General features: G+C 39.6%; 1 long non-coding RNA gene across 3 annotated transcripts; it reads left to right on the top strand.

Moving 5' to 3' along the window:
• The first annotated feature begins 274 nt into the window (after positions 1–274).
• Positions 275–9,119, top strand: LOC135309067 (uncharacterized). 3 transcript variants are annotated; one of them, XR_010369371.1, is made up of 3 exons: positions 275–735; positions 2,478–2,641; positions 7,844–9,119. It is a non-coding gene; the product is annotated as an uncharacterized LOC135309067 (long non-coding RNA). The 3 variants fall into 3 exon arrangements; XR_010369370.1 differs by lacking the exon at positions 7,844–9,119 and adding an exon at positions 5,673–5,831 and having other exon boundaries at positions 276–735; XR_010369369.1 differs by having other exon boundaries at positions 278–735; positions 7,493–9,119.
• The last annotated feature ends 4,163 nt before the right edge of the window (positions 9,120–13,282 follow it).

The following is a 13,282-nucleotide window of genomic DNA, read 5'->3' on the forward strand; positions in this document are numbered from 1 at the left end:
AGCAGATTTCTAGCTTTGCTAAAGAGGGTTGTCAATTAGTACTCAGCCCAGACAAAAAGATAGACATCAAGTTGAAAGTTTTGTGATTGAGTTGAAGATGTGGTCTGATTCACCACACCTCATTTTGGAGTTTGGGATTCTGAATAGCAGAGATTTTTTCCTGAATGAAGATAGTATTTCTGTGAAATGAAAAGCCACTTACCTACCTCTTTCCCTAATAGGAAATATCCAGGACTGGTGACTGAACTACTTCCCTGGGCATCCTGTTCCCATGCTTGAAAACCCTCTCACTGAAGCCATTGTTTCCCGATAGCCAATCTAAATCTTCCCTGGTGCAACTTGAGGCTGCTTCCTCTTGTCCTATTTCTTTTTACTGGTGAGAAGTGATTACCTTCACCTGACCACAACCTCCTTTCATGTGGTTTCAGAGATTGACAAGGTCTCCCCTGAGCCTCCTTTTCTCCAGGCTAAACACCCCCAGCTCTCAGCAGCTCCTCATAGAACCTGTGCTCCAGACTCTTCACCAGCTTTGCTGCTCTCTGGACATCTTCAGGAATGGAGATGAAGCCAGAGAGCAAAGAAAATCATCTTCTCTGCTGAAGCACTGCAAACTTGTTCTCAGGAAGCCTAAGAGAGGGAATGTATGTCAACTGGAAAAGAGAGCAGGGAAGAAAATGATTGGGAAAAGTTGTCAACTCCCATAGCACAGCTGATGACTGCTCTGCTTTCTGCCAGGTAGCTGTTTTAGGAGGGTTTATCATCCTGGTTGGAGTCAGTTATCAAAAATTATCAGTTTAAGATTATTTTTTTAAAATTTTTCTTATTACATGTTTCCAGTCAAAGGCAGCAAAGGGCAGAGACTGTCCTGAAGCCTGGAAGTCAGTACAAGAATTTCAACTTTCCATAGGTTAGCTTTGATATTTCTCTTCCCTCTGACTTGTGGGCTTCATACAGAGAAACAATCAGTAGAAAGTCAGCTAATTTGACCACAGAAAGAAATAACTCAATACTCTAAATTTTTCTAACCCGTCCACATTTAATTTCCAGCAAGAAGGGATTGTGACCCCCTTTGGGAGTCTGTTCCCCTTGCTTGAGTTAACACAATACAGTCAATTTTCCCACTCATGTTTCACACAGAAGGCTATTTCCCAGCTGCTAGAAGTAGATACTTAGCTGCTTTTAAAACTTGAGGAGTTCTGTAATTGAAACACTAAGTTATTCTGTGCACAAAAAAACCTCAATCAGTTGCTGCGCACAGAACAGATGCCAAACTTTTGGGTTTGTGTTATTTTCTTTCTTTTTCTATTGAAAACTTTACAGAAAGCTGAATTTTTCTTCAAGAAGAGTGGAAAACCCCACTTTTTTCCTAGTGTGATAGTCCTATAGGATATATTTTTTCCCCCACGATCATGTTGAAATGACATGGTTTGGTCTGTTGCTTAAAACGAGCAGATTTTATGTTGAATGTATTCAATGGGATCAGGGTTATTTTGGACTGCAATAATGTTGTATAGTGTCTGGAGTTAATACTAAACATGCTGTTTACCAGAGTTAATGCTCACAGCTAGAGAAGTTTACAGCTTAGTCCTGCTGTATTGAACAGGGCACATACTTTTTAAAACTTCCCTTGAAATACAAAATAGCATTAACAGCTGTTTGCACATTTGTATGTATATATCTTCCAGTGTGTGTGTTCTGATTTCTAAAGCTGGCTAAGAAATAGATAATGATTTTAGAAAGTGTGTCTTGCTTTAAAAGATTTCAAGATATTGAAATAAATGAGCCACTTATAAAACATAATGCATTCTAAAGCCACTGGCTTTTGAATATATCATATCAAATAATTTATAATCTTTCTTGAGGGTATATGTTAATTTTCTTACAAGAACTACAGCCCAACTTCTTAAAGGTATTTTACTTTCTAATTCCCAGGGAAATCAGTGTGGATTAGGGACTTAAATTGGCATTAGACTTTTAAATAATTTTGAGAATCTGGATATAGTCTCTTAACCACAATGGCATTTATAACAATTAAGAAAAATAATATTCAAATTACAAGTATAAAGTAGTTTTCATAATTGACTCAAAGATATCTGTCAATACACCAAAGGCAGTCCCCCAAATCTGGGAACACTCAGCTGTTTATTGAAATAGTTGTATGTGAGAAGCAACAGGACTGAGCCGTAGCCAACACCTGGATAGAGGTTACCTGTTAAAAAAGGAAGAAATCTTTCAGTTTCTGTCTGCTGCCTCCTGAGGGATCCAATGAATGTCACCAGTGCTGTCTAGCCACAGACCTTAGCACTGTGTCTTATCCATGTATCCTGGTCTCATCAGGATCAGAAAGGCCATCTACTTGTCCCATCTTCCCCTAACTTCATTCAAATGCTGTATTCTGTTTTGGTTTTGTGTTTTTTTCTTGACCCTTGAAATATTTACTATATGCTACCAAGTGACAGTTTTCTTCTGCCCCAAAGGTGGCTGCATTCATCTCTGGGGTGGCTGAAATCATCTTTGGGCAACATTCACCTTCAGAAAATGCTCATGGGCACTCAGATGAAGGTGGTGGATGTGGTCTACAGGGAAGAGAGTATTTCCCTCCTGCCCGGCTGACACAGGTGCCTGAATTACATCAGCTGGTGTAAGTATGCATATATACACAGAGCCTTATTTATATAGATTATAAAAGCACTGCATTCTCACCAGGCCATTGTGAGTTTTTCCATTTCTGCTGCTAACTTAGTACAACACAGCATTCCCATGCATTTTCTTTAACAATCACTTTCTTTTTTTATCCAGAAACTGTCCTTTCAATTAGCTGCTGCTAATTAAAAAAACCTAACAAATATCCAGACTGTTCTGAAAATTTGTGATAGTCTATGTATTAAATGAATAAGGACAAGTAGAAGTTAAGCTCATTAAGGCTTACAGGGGTTAACGAGCAGGAACATTAGTTGAGCATTGCTCAGAATTTTAAAGAGGCACTTCACTTGCATGTGAGCTAACTCAGAGGCTGGACCTGAAGAGGTGTGTGGTGGCCTGAGCAAAGTATCACAGGTGAAGGCAAGGAGCTACAGGCATCAGCCACTCCAGAGCTGCTTTTATGGAATGGCCAGTATGTTGTGAAAACAGGCTGGGTTTCCCTCTGATGAAGGAAGGGTGAGTGGCATTAACTGTGTCCTGAAATGGCTGAGAGCTGTAAGACTTGTTGGAGAAAAAACTTTTGCATGGAGGCCAGCACAACAGGGCCAATAGTGCAGCTAATCATAACCATTTGTGTCTGTCAGGAAAGTCAGGAGGCCAAGGTTGCGGGGAACAGTGTGGCCAGCAGGAGTAGGGGAGTGAATCTTCTGTACTCAGCACAGATTAGGCTGCACCTTGAGTCCTGTGTCCAGTCATCAGCCCCTCAGTTTAGGAAGAATGTTGAGGTGCTGGAGTGAATCCAGAGAAGAGAAACAAGGATGGTGAAGGGTCTGGAGCACAAGTCCTTTGAGGAATGGTTGAGGGAGCTGAGGATGTTTAGGGGAACCTTCTTTCTTTCTACAACTCCCTGGTAGGAGGCTGCAGCCATGGGGAGGTCGGGATCTTCTCCCAGGCAATCAGGTACAGCATGGGGAGGACACAGCCTCAGTTGCACCAGGTGAGGTTTAGATTGAACATCAGGAAGAATTTCCCCACAGAAAGGGCAATTAGACACTGGAATGGGCTGCCCAGGGAGGTGGTGGAGTCACTGGAGTCACCTAAACACCTGGAGGTGTTTAGGGAAAGACTGAACGTGGCACTCAGTGCCATGGTGTGGTTGACATGGTGGTGTTTGGTCATAGGCTGGACTCAATAATCTCAGAGATCTTTTCTAAGCTTATTGTTTCTGTATGCAGAGAGGAATTGCTACAATATACTGAACTCTGTTACTGCAGATTATGTATTATATATTCTATAATATGTATACATTACATATTATATAATCTCTATTATATACATATATGTATATATGTGTATAATACATATATATACACACACATATATATATGTGTGTATTATATATATGTACATGTAGTAAATATATACACAGGTAAAAATATGTGGTGTTTTATCTAACTGCTGAGCCTGTGCTCCATACCACACTGTGTTACACTGCAGCATTCCCAAACAGCTCTCTTAGTGTCCAAACTGTCAATTGCAATAATCTCCAGGCCAGGTTGTTTAAAATAAGCAGAGAAAAACCCTGAACCAAACCAAATTAAACAAACCTATTATCCTATTGTTTCAAACAGACCCAACTAGTTAATGCCCATAAGTTAATAAATGTTTCATAAATTGGGTTCAGCCACACAGATGCTGTGACTGACGTATCCAATAGAATTTGTATTCTGCAGTAAGGTGGCCACTGTTTTTGTAAGGCAGCAGAAGATGCTTGCATTGGCAGGAGGAAGGTAATAAATGTCATTTCAATTCTTCCAAATGTGGATGATAAGGAGTAGTATGAGGATGACTGGGAATAGGAAAACCAAATCTAGGTAAAAGCATAGGTAGAAACAGCAATTAGGCCAAAGCAAAATTGAGCCAAACCAAGCCTAACAGCAGCAAAGATTTTTTTTTTTAAATAGAGGACTTTATTATAAAACACTGCATTTCTCATGTACATACAGAGAATTCACTCTTGAATTAGGCATTTACAAAGATGTTTGCTGTTGGCATAGTCTCTGAGAAGTGGCTGGTGGTTTTAAGGTTCTCTGTAAAAGGGGCTTGTCTGATTTTAGATAAAGAAATGGGCTTGCTTTGCATAAAAATACTAAACTACCTTTTTAGGTATTAAAGACTTGAACTCTCAGATCTCAGGGGAACCCATGACATTTATCTCAGGTGTTGACCATGCTTTAAGCATATTTGACTGCTGCCTGGTACAAATTCTGCTAGGGGTAGAGTACATTGATTATTCTAGAGGAAGCTTCCTCTAGTACTCAGCTGAGAAAAAAACAAATCCCTGATGACTTGCAAAGGTCTTGGCTTTTTCCTGATATTTTTAGGTAGGCTGAAGTATGAGGTCTCTGAGGCTCAACAGTTTCATCCTAGCTTCCCTGGGACCCAGAATCCTGTATTACAAAACACCTAAATAGGACTAGCACTTTTAATCTTATCTGACCTTTGCTGCACAGATGTGTTTTTGTAATTCTTCATTGCTGATAACTTGTCTGCACTGCATTCCGGGGGCGGGGGGGAAGCATTAATAATAATATAAAAAGTATCCACTGAGTTCTCAGTGGAATGGTTGCATTTGAAATGATTCTTTCCTTTTTCTTATGCCCTATATTTTAGGATCAATGAGTAAACAGAAGTAAATTAACCTTAATCTAGCTCTTTTGTGTGCATCTTATTAACCTCGAGTATGTAAGGAAATGTGTCTGAACAAAGATGGAGATTATCAATATTAAAAGGTCATTTTCATTATAATTAACATATGGGAGCATAACTGGGGTGCTGAGGGATGCTGTGGTAACTATTTTTGTTTGGGGCCTAGGGAATGGAAAGCAGCCAGTTTGAGTAGCACAGAAATATTACAGGAAGTTCCTTTGAAATGGTGACTTATTGTTTTGAATTGCTCTATAAGGCTGGGGCCTCCACAAGTGGCACCATCTTTGCACAATATAAAACCAATCTTCTGCCCCCAACAGATGGATCAAAAATGGGACAGCCAGCAAATGCTTTACAAAGGCCAAAGCAAATGCCAGAAAATCTAATCTGTCTGCAGAAAGATGCCACACTTCTGATAAGCTTGGGCCATGACCCAGTCTGTCTTGAATCCTAAACTGGACAGTTTGTCAGCCACAGTCCAACCCTCCTCTGGCTCAGGGTGTAAGGGAGGATTAGCATTCATTTCAAGGGGCTAAAGGCCACATTGCTAGATTTTGTTGGCTTTTTTTTTTTCTTTTTTTCTTTTTTTTTTTTTTTTTCTGTAGTAGCTGGAATTTCTCAGAAGTAACAAAGCACATGGGGTCTTGGATTTGGGCAGGGTGCTGTGGAGGTGCTGACTTGCACTAAGCTCTATTTCCTTGATGGGGAGATTGGTTCCTGAGTCTGCTATTTGAGGCACTTTTTCCTGACTTGTGATTTATTCTTTTCCTTCATGGGAAATTACATCAATTTGTTACAGATCAGGGCCATTACAAGTGCAAAAATCCTCTTTTGAGATTTGTACAGACAGTTTTGCAGATATTTGATTTCTTGAGTAGGGGAAGGTTTCTGCGTAGAAAGCTCATGAAAATTGGGGAGTTTGTAACAAAGAATGTATCGACATGCTTATTTCAAGTCTTAATTTCTTTAACATGATTTGAAAACCATCCCATCTTTTTTGGTATGTGTCTGTCTTGTTGGGTGAGAATTTACAAAGGAATGTTCAGACCAAATTTTGCAGACAATGCCTGTAGATATTTTGACTAATGGACAGGGGTTTATGCCTTTATATTTTAAACTACTTCCAAGTAGATTATAACTGAGGGGAGATGGAAATGTGTAGTATTTTTGATCCTCTGAAGAAACCAGACTCCTGATCCATATGTGGGAGCAGTGGGTGTACAAACATTCTGAATGTTGCCCACCAGCTAAGGTCCATTATGAATTGGTCGCGGTGGCCAACACCACAAACACATTCCCTGTGGGTCAGTCCTATCACGTAGGAACACTTTGTCTTCAGGAATCAGGAATGCATTATCATAATGACTTCTAAGGCAAGTGCCACTGAGGCTCTGAATACTTCTGTAGATGCTCTGAGCTACTTCAGGGTATGAAAGCCTCCAGGTGAGAGAGCTAGGATGATATCTTCAAAGAACTTCTTCAGAACTCAGAATATTCAAAGTTGCCTTGAAGATATTTTTAAGTCCACACTTTTCCTAGTAAGTAATCATCCTTTGCTTAGGTATCAAATATTTTAGCAAACTTGCTTGAAATTCCGCAAAGTTTTGACAGAAAAGAATAAAAGATTATTTTCTAAAACTAACTTTAAAAAGGAAAAGAAGATAATTAGGAAAGAAAAAATGCAAAATAAGCAGTGCTTAGTAAAATGGAATAAAATATATGTATTTTAATTAGTTTTGCCAATGAAAATGATAGAGAGTTGCGGAGTCTAACAAGGGTGTTTTTCTCCACTCTCTGTCTTGAGAAAAATACAATATTTAGAGAATTTTTGTAGAAAATCATCTTGAAAGCTCTGGGTATTTAGTCATATAATCTAGGAAATCTGGGTTTAATGAATTTGTTCTTTCAAGACTTTTCCTTACATGAGTGAAGAAACCAAAGCACAAAGTTTCATCAGAAGAACAAACGAGGTTCAGTTTTGCATGGCTTTGGATGTCCTGATTGAATTATCTGCTCTCATCTAATGAAATCCCGGATTAAGCTTTTCTCGGAGCTGGTTGTAGAAGCTGTCTTTCCCCAGGCCCAGAGCAGGAGCTCTCTTTTCCTACCTTACACATCTGTGCTTTCTTGAAACTCGTAGGAGCACGAATTTGTTCAATCCGTGCCCTGCCGGACGCCAGAACGAAGGATATTTGTGCGATTAGAGGCGGCTCCCAGGTGGAACACCAGTAGATGGCGCTTGGGAATGTGCAATCTGCACACTCCGGGGAAAAGCGAATAATTTCTGCCTCCAATTGATAAAGGACAACAGCTGAGACATGACTGTCTTAAAGTAAAACCATGGTAACATGATGACCTGTAATTTCTTATAACAGAGATAAAGGCAACTTTTTTTTTTTTTTTTTTTTTTTTTTTTTTTTTTTTTTTTTTTTTTTTTTTTTTTTCCCCAGTACAACCTGGAAATATTTGACTCATTGTATTTCCCTCTCAGTACCGAGCTCCCCTGATGGTTCTTGGAAGATTGGCAATGTCTGCCTTTGGGGTTCAGAAACCTTAGAGGAATATTCACCTGGATAATAGGACCTCCTCTGAAGCTCCATCCCCTCTCACAGTGCTGTTTCCTTCCCTTGTGGTCAAGGCATCCCCTCCAGCTCCTGCAGGAGAGCTCTGCACAGGGCAGGCAGCATGAGCAGAAGATGGTCTTTGGAGAGTGGCAACGGCAAAAAGGGCATTAAATTAGGACTGTTGGTCCTGTGCTCCCTGTGCTTTGAAGGGATCACAGCTATCCTGCAACAAGACATGTGGGATGATGCTGTGCTGAGTGCCAGGGAAGTGTCTGCCACAGGAAGGGTGTTCTACCTCTCTGTGTCGCCTGCTTTAAGGGAAGGGTAGTAAAAGTCTGCTGCCTTGATGACCTGGTCCCCACACTTTGTCCAAAGCTCTGCCACCAGTGCTGTAGTGCTGAAAGGATTTTAAGTCAGCTTGGATTTTTTTCATTCCATTTCTGCACTGCAGGTCTAGTAAGTTAAATGTCCCATAGCCAGCTACTCCATTACACAACAAAGGCTAGGCATTTGTTGTGCCTGAACAAATAGCAGCAAAGGAGAAAAATGTCAGGTGTAGGGGTGTGTGTGGAATTTATGCAATTTTTCATAGATATGACATACCATTTTCCTAGCAACTTCACCACAAGGCCCTCAGAGCTGTAGACGGAGGCAAACAGCTTTGCTTTAATGTGAGAAAGAAATTCCGCCAGCACTTTGCCAGAGTAATGGGCAAAATTATGCAGCTTTGTCCCCTGAAAAGGCTGGCATTGCAACAGGCCTTTTTATCCCAAATGAGCAGCTGAATAATATTTTTGACAACTTATTGTGAAGAAAATGCACAGTGTTTTTGAGAAGGGGTTTGTTTTCCTTTCACACAGTTGCAAACAATCTCACCTTTTCTCCACTGATGCATACCATACATCTGAGCACCCCTTTCTAGCCTTATTAATATGGCATATTTCATATCGTGTAGAAGATTTTTAATAACTTACTCGTGGAAATGTTGACAAAATCTTCACATTTCTGCAAATTTTATATATGCAAATAAATCACTGCCTTTCCATTAAAACTGCATCCAGAATTCCTATTATTACCCCGATTTACATTTGTTTTCTATAAACCTTTCTCTTCCAAGTGGCTGCAGAAACACTGATCCAAAAAACCTTGCAGCCAATCTTGATGGCCCAAATCTGAATTTCTATTTTATAATGGTTTGGAGTATTGGTTCAAATACAAGTATATCAGTGAGAATTTTTACATGAATCAAAATCACACAGAGACACTTAGTGTACAAGTGTACATGTTTGTTTTCTATTTCTTGAAAGAGGCAATGTTCTTACTGTTTTCAGTTCGTAGTGTAGCAGGTACTAAATATTTTGGCCAAGTTGCACCGTGAATCAGTTTTAGTGGAACAGATTTCAAAGGGTTTTACTACACTGTGAATTCTTCCTGCATTCATATAATTTAAAACCTGAAGAGAGATCAAATCATTCATTAACCTCCCACAATTAGCCCTAAAATATTTTATGAAATTTAGAGCCTTCTGTATGCAGAGAGGTGAAAAAGGTAAATAGAGAGAGAAGAGTGTGGGTGAGAAAGGGAGGGAATATCTCATTTAGGTCTAGTTGACCCTTGAGCACAGATTAAATGGATGAAGAAGAAAAATGAATAACTGCAAAAATGAGAAAACAGAGAGAATTTGATATCTCTCTGGAGGATGAGGGTGAGAATGAATGAATGTTAGGATGCTTGACAATTCTCAGAATTCAGAGCAAAGCTGGCTACCATTCAGCAAAACCAGAGGACTGTACAAAACTGCAAAAGTGATAATCTTTCAAAAAACAAATCTGTGGGTAAGATAAGAAATTATCTGGGGAAATTCCTGCTGAGATATTGTGGTAATGGTTTAGAAGATAATTCAGTAACTGTAGTCCCATGGAAAGTGTGTATTAATAACAAGGGAATTTAGTTCTGGGAGAAATGTCCTAGTTGGGTTAACAAACTGCATCACTATCTATTACTTGGTAGAGAAAAATATAAGCAGCTAATTAATGCTTTGGGGACTTAGGAGGAAGAAAAAACAACAATGAAAAAACCCAAACTGGAGTTCTCCTTCTTCCCCAGGAACAGGGAAATGCAGGAGGTAGAAAATGATTCATTATTTTATCCTATTTTATTTCAGCCAGAACTTTGTCAGGGGCTACGAAGTGTAACTCAGCTTTAATCAGCGTAAATTTTGAGCTTGATTCATTTCTGAGTAGCATTAAATTTCACTGGGTTTATAATCATATAAATGCAGAGCGCTCAAGGTGATCTAGTCCTTAATAGTTACTAGTGAATTTGGCCCAGACATTGCATTAGTTAACTGTACCATAAGGATGCTAATGAGGGGAAGGGTAAGTCAGTAATTCTTTGCTAGAATAATTCCAATGAACTCTGAAGGAATTTATTATGCTGTAGCTTGTTTCTTCTGAATAGCATAGTCTGTAGAGCAAAATAGCAAAAAGAGTGGAGAAAGTTAAGACACATATTTGGCAATAGAGATTATTTATAGATAAAGAAATAAAAACCATAAAAATACACACACAAACCTGAACACAAGCCATGTAAAAGCAATATTTTGAATATAGGGTCTCTCGAAAAGCAGTTGTTAAGTACTTTTAATGGAGGTAAGCTGTAGAAATGTAAGGATTCTGAAAGAGAGGACATGGACTGTTTGACAATTCTGGGTAATGATAGGAAAAGCTGCTGGAACAATAGAAATGGGAAAAGCAAGGTCCCTTCTGACTCACTCAGAAGACAGTTTTGACCTATTGACGTAACTCAAGAAATTCCTGCTGGTCTGCCAGGGAATGAGGGACTTTGAGTCAGGCACTGATGAACTGTTTAAAGGCTCTTGAGCAGTGATGGGGTGGAGTAGGAAGGCAGGGGACAGTTTTGAGTTGAAATATCAGTGTCCTGACATTCCAGATGTAAGATTTGTGGAAAGCAGTCAGTTTCACCATTTCAACTGAATGTCAAAAGCCGCAGCTTGTATATGATGAACATTAGCTGGGAAAAAACAGCTCTTCAATTTTTTTTAAAATGTGCTGATTATTTTTGGTTCAATTCCTCTTTAAACCTGAACTGCTTACTTATCACCATACCTCTGAGAAATCTGCCTTCTGGCAGAAACCTTTTGACATTTGTTTTTTTGCCTATGAGTTGCAGATGGCTAGCAGCAAGCCTGTTTTCCTTCCTTTGCAACCTCTTTCCCTCAAAATACAAAAGGAAACTTTATCCAGATTTCATGCAGTCCATGAAATCAGAGGGTTATCTGATAGACTCGTGACTTCACTGGATTATGTGGCCATGTGTGAAAAAAAAATAAAATTATTAAAATGGGAACTTGTGCTGCAAAGCTCTGCATACTGATCATGTTTTGAAAGGGTGCTAAGGTGTGTTGTATTTCAGCTGGCAGTCTGCTTGCTCTGTGTGTGTGTCTGTACACATCATACAGGGACACACTTGTTCCAGCTTCACATTGTGTGTGGGGGACTCAGCTTGCAAAGCAGGATGTCAGCACCTCTGTACTGACAAGGGTGAAGTCTGGTTGCCTAAATATTGACATCTGGTGCTATTATAGACATTTTTGGTTACACTGCTTCCTTGTTATCTGCTATCGTGGTATTTCACATGAAGTCCTCCATCGTGTCTGCCAACCATACATTTGTGTTGCACAGTGAAAATGCCATTAGGACTGTATTTTAAGGAAGCAAATTAGAACCCCTGAGTTGGGTTACTTACCATGGAGGTGAATCCCATCTTGCCAATCAATCATTATAGATTTCAGCCTCACATTCACATAACTGTTCAAGTAGAGGACAGTGTCTCACCTTAGAAAGACATCAATTTCTACCTAATCATTAGAAGGATTCTGCTCCTGTCTTTTTTATTAATGCTCAGACAGCATTAGCACGCTGTCTGTTACCTTCTCAATAGACATAAGTCCTTTCTAGTCCTGGCCAGGCTGCCCATCCTTATGGCTCTACACATGCTGCATGTTTCTGTTTGGACTCCTGGGTATTCTGAGAAAGTAGCAGACAAAGTGCATGAGAACAAGACTCAGAATATATGTGATAGCTGTGAAACCTTTTTTTTTTTTTTTTAATTATGCATGGTGTTAAACCTGTAAAGTAACACTGATAATGACACTACTGTTTTTGCATATTCTGCCTTAGGCTCTTTTGTGGTGCTAAGCATCCAAAAGCCCATGGAAGTGAATTATATGTTTGTGTGGTTCCTGCCCACTGATCCTGCCTAAATGAATTGAATTAGTGCAGTACTGGAACTTTAAATTTAAGCTCTTCTGAACACAGCTGGAAGTTCCTCTGCTCCAAATTCTGGTGGCTGATGAATAATACTTTTAGTCTGTTCTGGATCTCTTTCCACAGTGTATGCAAGGTAGTTCATGTTTGAAGGCAAGGACAAGCTTGTATCTTTGTGTTTTGGTAATGACAAGTAAGCTCTTCATAGTATTTCTCTAGAGACTTTTTCTTGTACTAGACTAAGAAAGAAACAAAGAGACATTCAGTAATGAAAGCTCTAGTCTGAAGCTAGCAGATGTTGTCAGTTTTTTGCATAAAATGGCAAGTATCAATACACAAGAAAACATCATGGAGATTTGGACTCCAGAAGCATAAAAGCCTTAAAAATATTCACAAGTCATTTACAAAGATTTTAGTATATTATGAGAGCACTGTCAAATGAAATGCAAATTTAAATCTAATTAATTCCTTACAAGGATAGCAAACCCCTCTGCTGTTTAGTTTACATGAAAACATTGCTAGACTGGGCCTGAAACATAATCCTTAGCCAGAAAATACACTTAGGAGATGGCTTCAGATCCAGAAACTACTTCCTTGGTGCATTCATGTAGTGCTGCTGTGAATGGTTGCAATTTCTCACCCTGGGAAGTTTTTTCTGGAGGCCCCAGACCCAGACCCAGGCCTGCCATTTCGGGGGTGGAACAGCAGTGCCCACAGGGCTGGGGAGACCCATTGACCTTCAAAATCCCAAAAATGCTGAGCTCAGGAGCTCCTGAGGCTCTGCAGCTCTCCTCCAGCTGGGCTCCCTTTCAAACACGGTTCCCCTGTCTACAAAAACTGTTTTGCTGCTGGACCTGCCAGGCCCAATGGCAGCAGGAACCTATCTATTACTTTTTTCATGGAGCTCCCACTCAAAGAAAAATTTTCACAAAGCTCTAAAAAAGCTTTCTCAGAGACAGTTTTGTAATGAAGTTACAACTTGATTCTTCTTTGCCTTGAGATATCTGGTCTTTTCCTCTAAGATCAACAGGGTTGGTGGTTTTTTTGTTATTTTTAACAGCACTCTCTCGTAAGAGA

Source organism: Passer domesticus, chromosome 10, assembly GCF_036417665.1.
Source record: "Passer domesticus isolate bPasDom1 chromosome 10, bPasDom1.hap1, whole genome shotgun sequence".
NCBI classification, from domain to species: Eukaryota; Metazoa; Chordata; class Aves; order Passeriformes; family Passeridae; genus Passer; species Passer domesticus.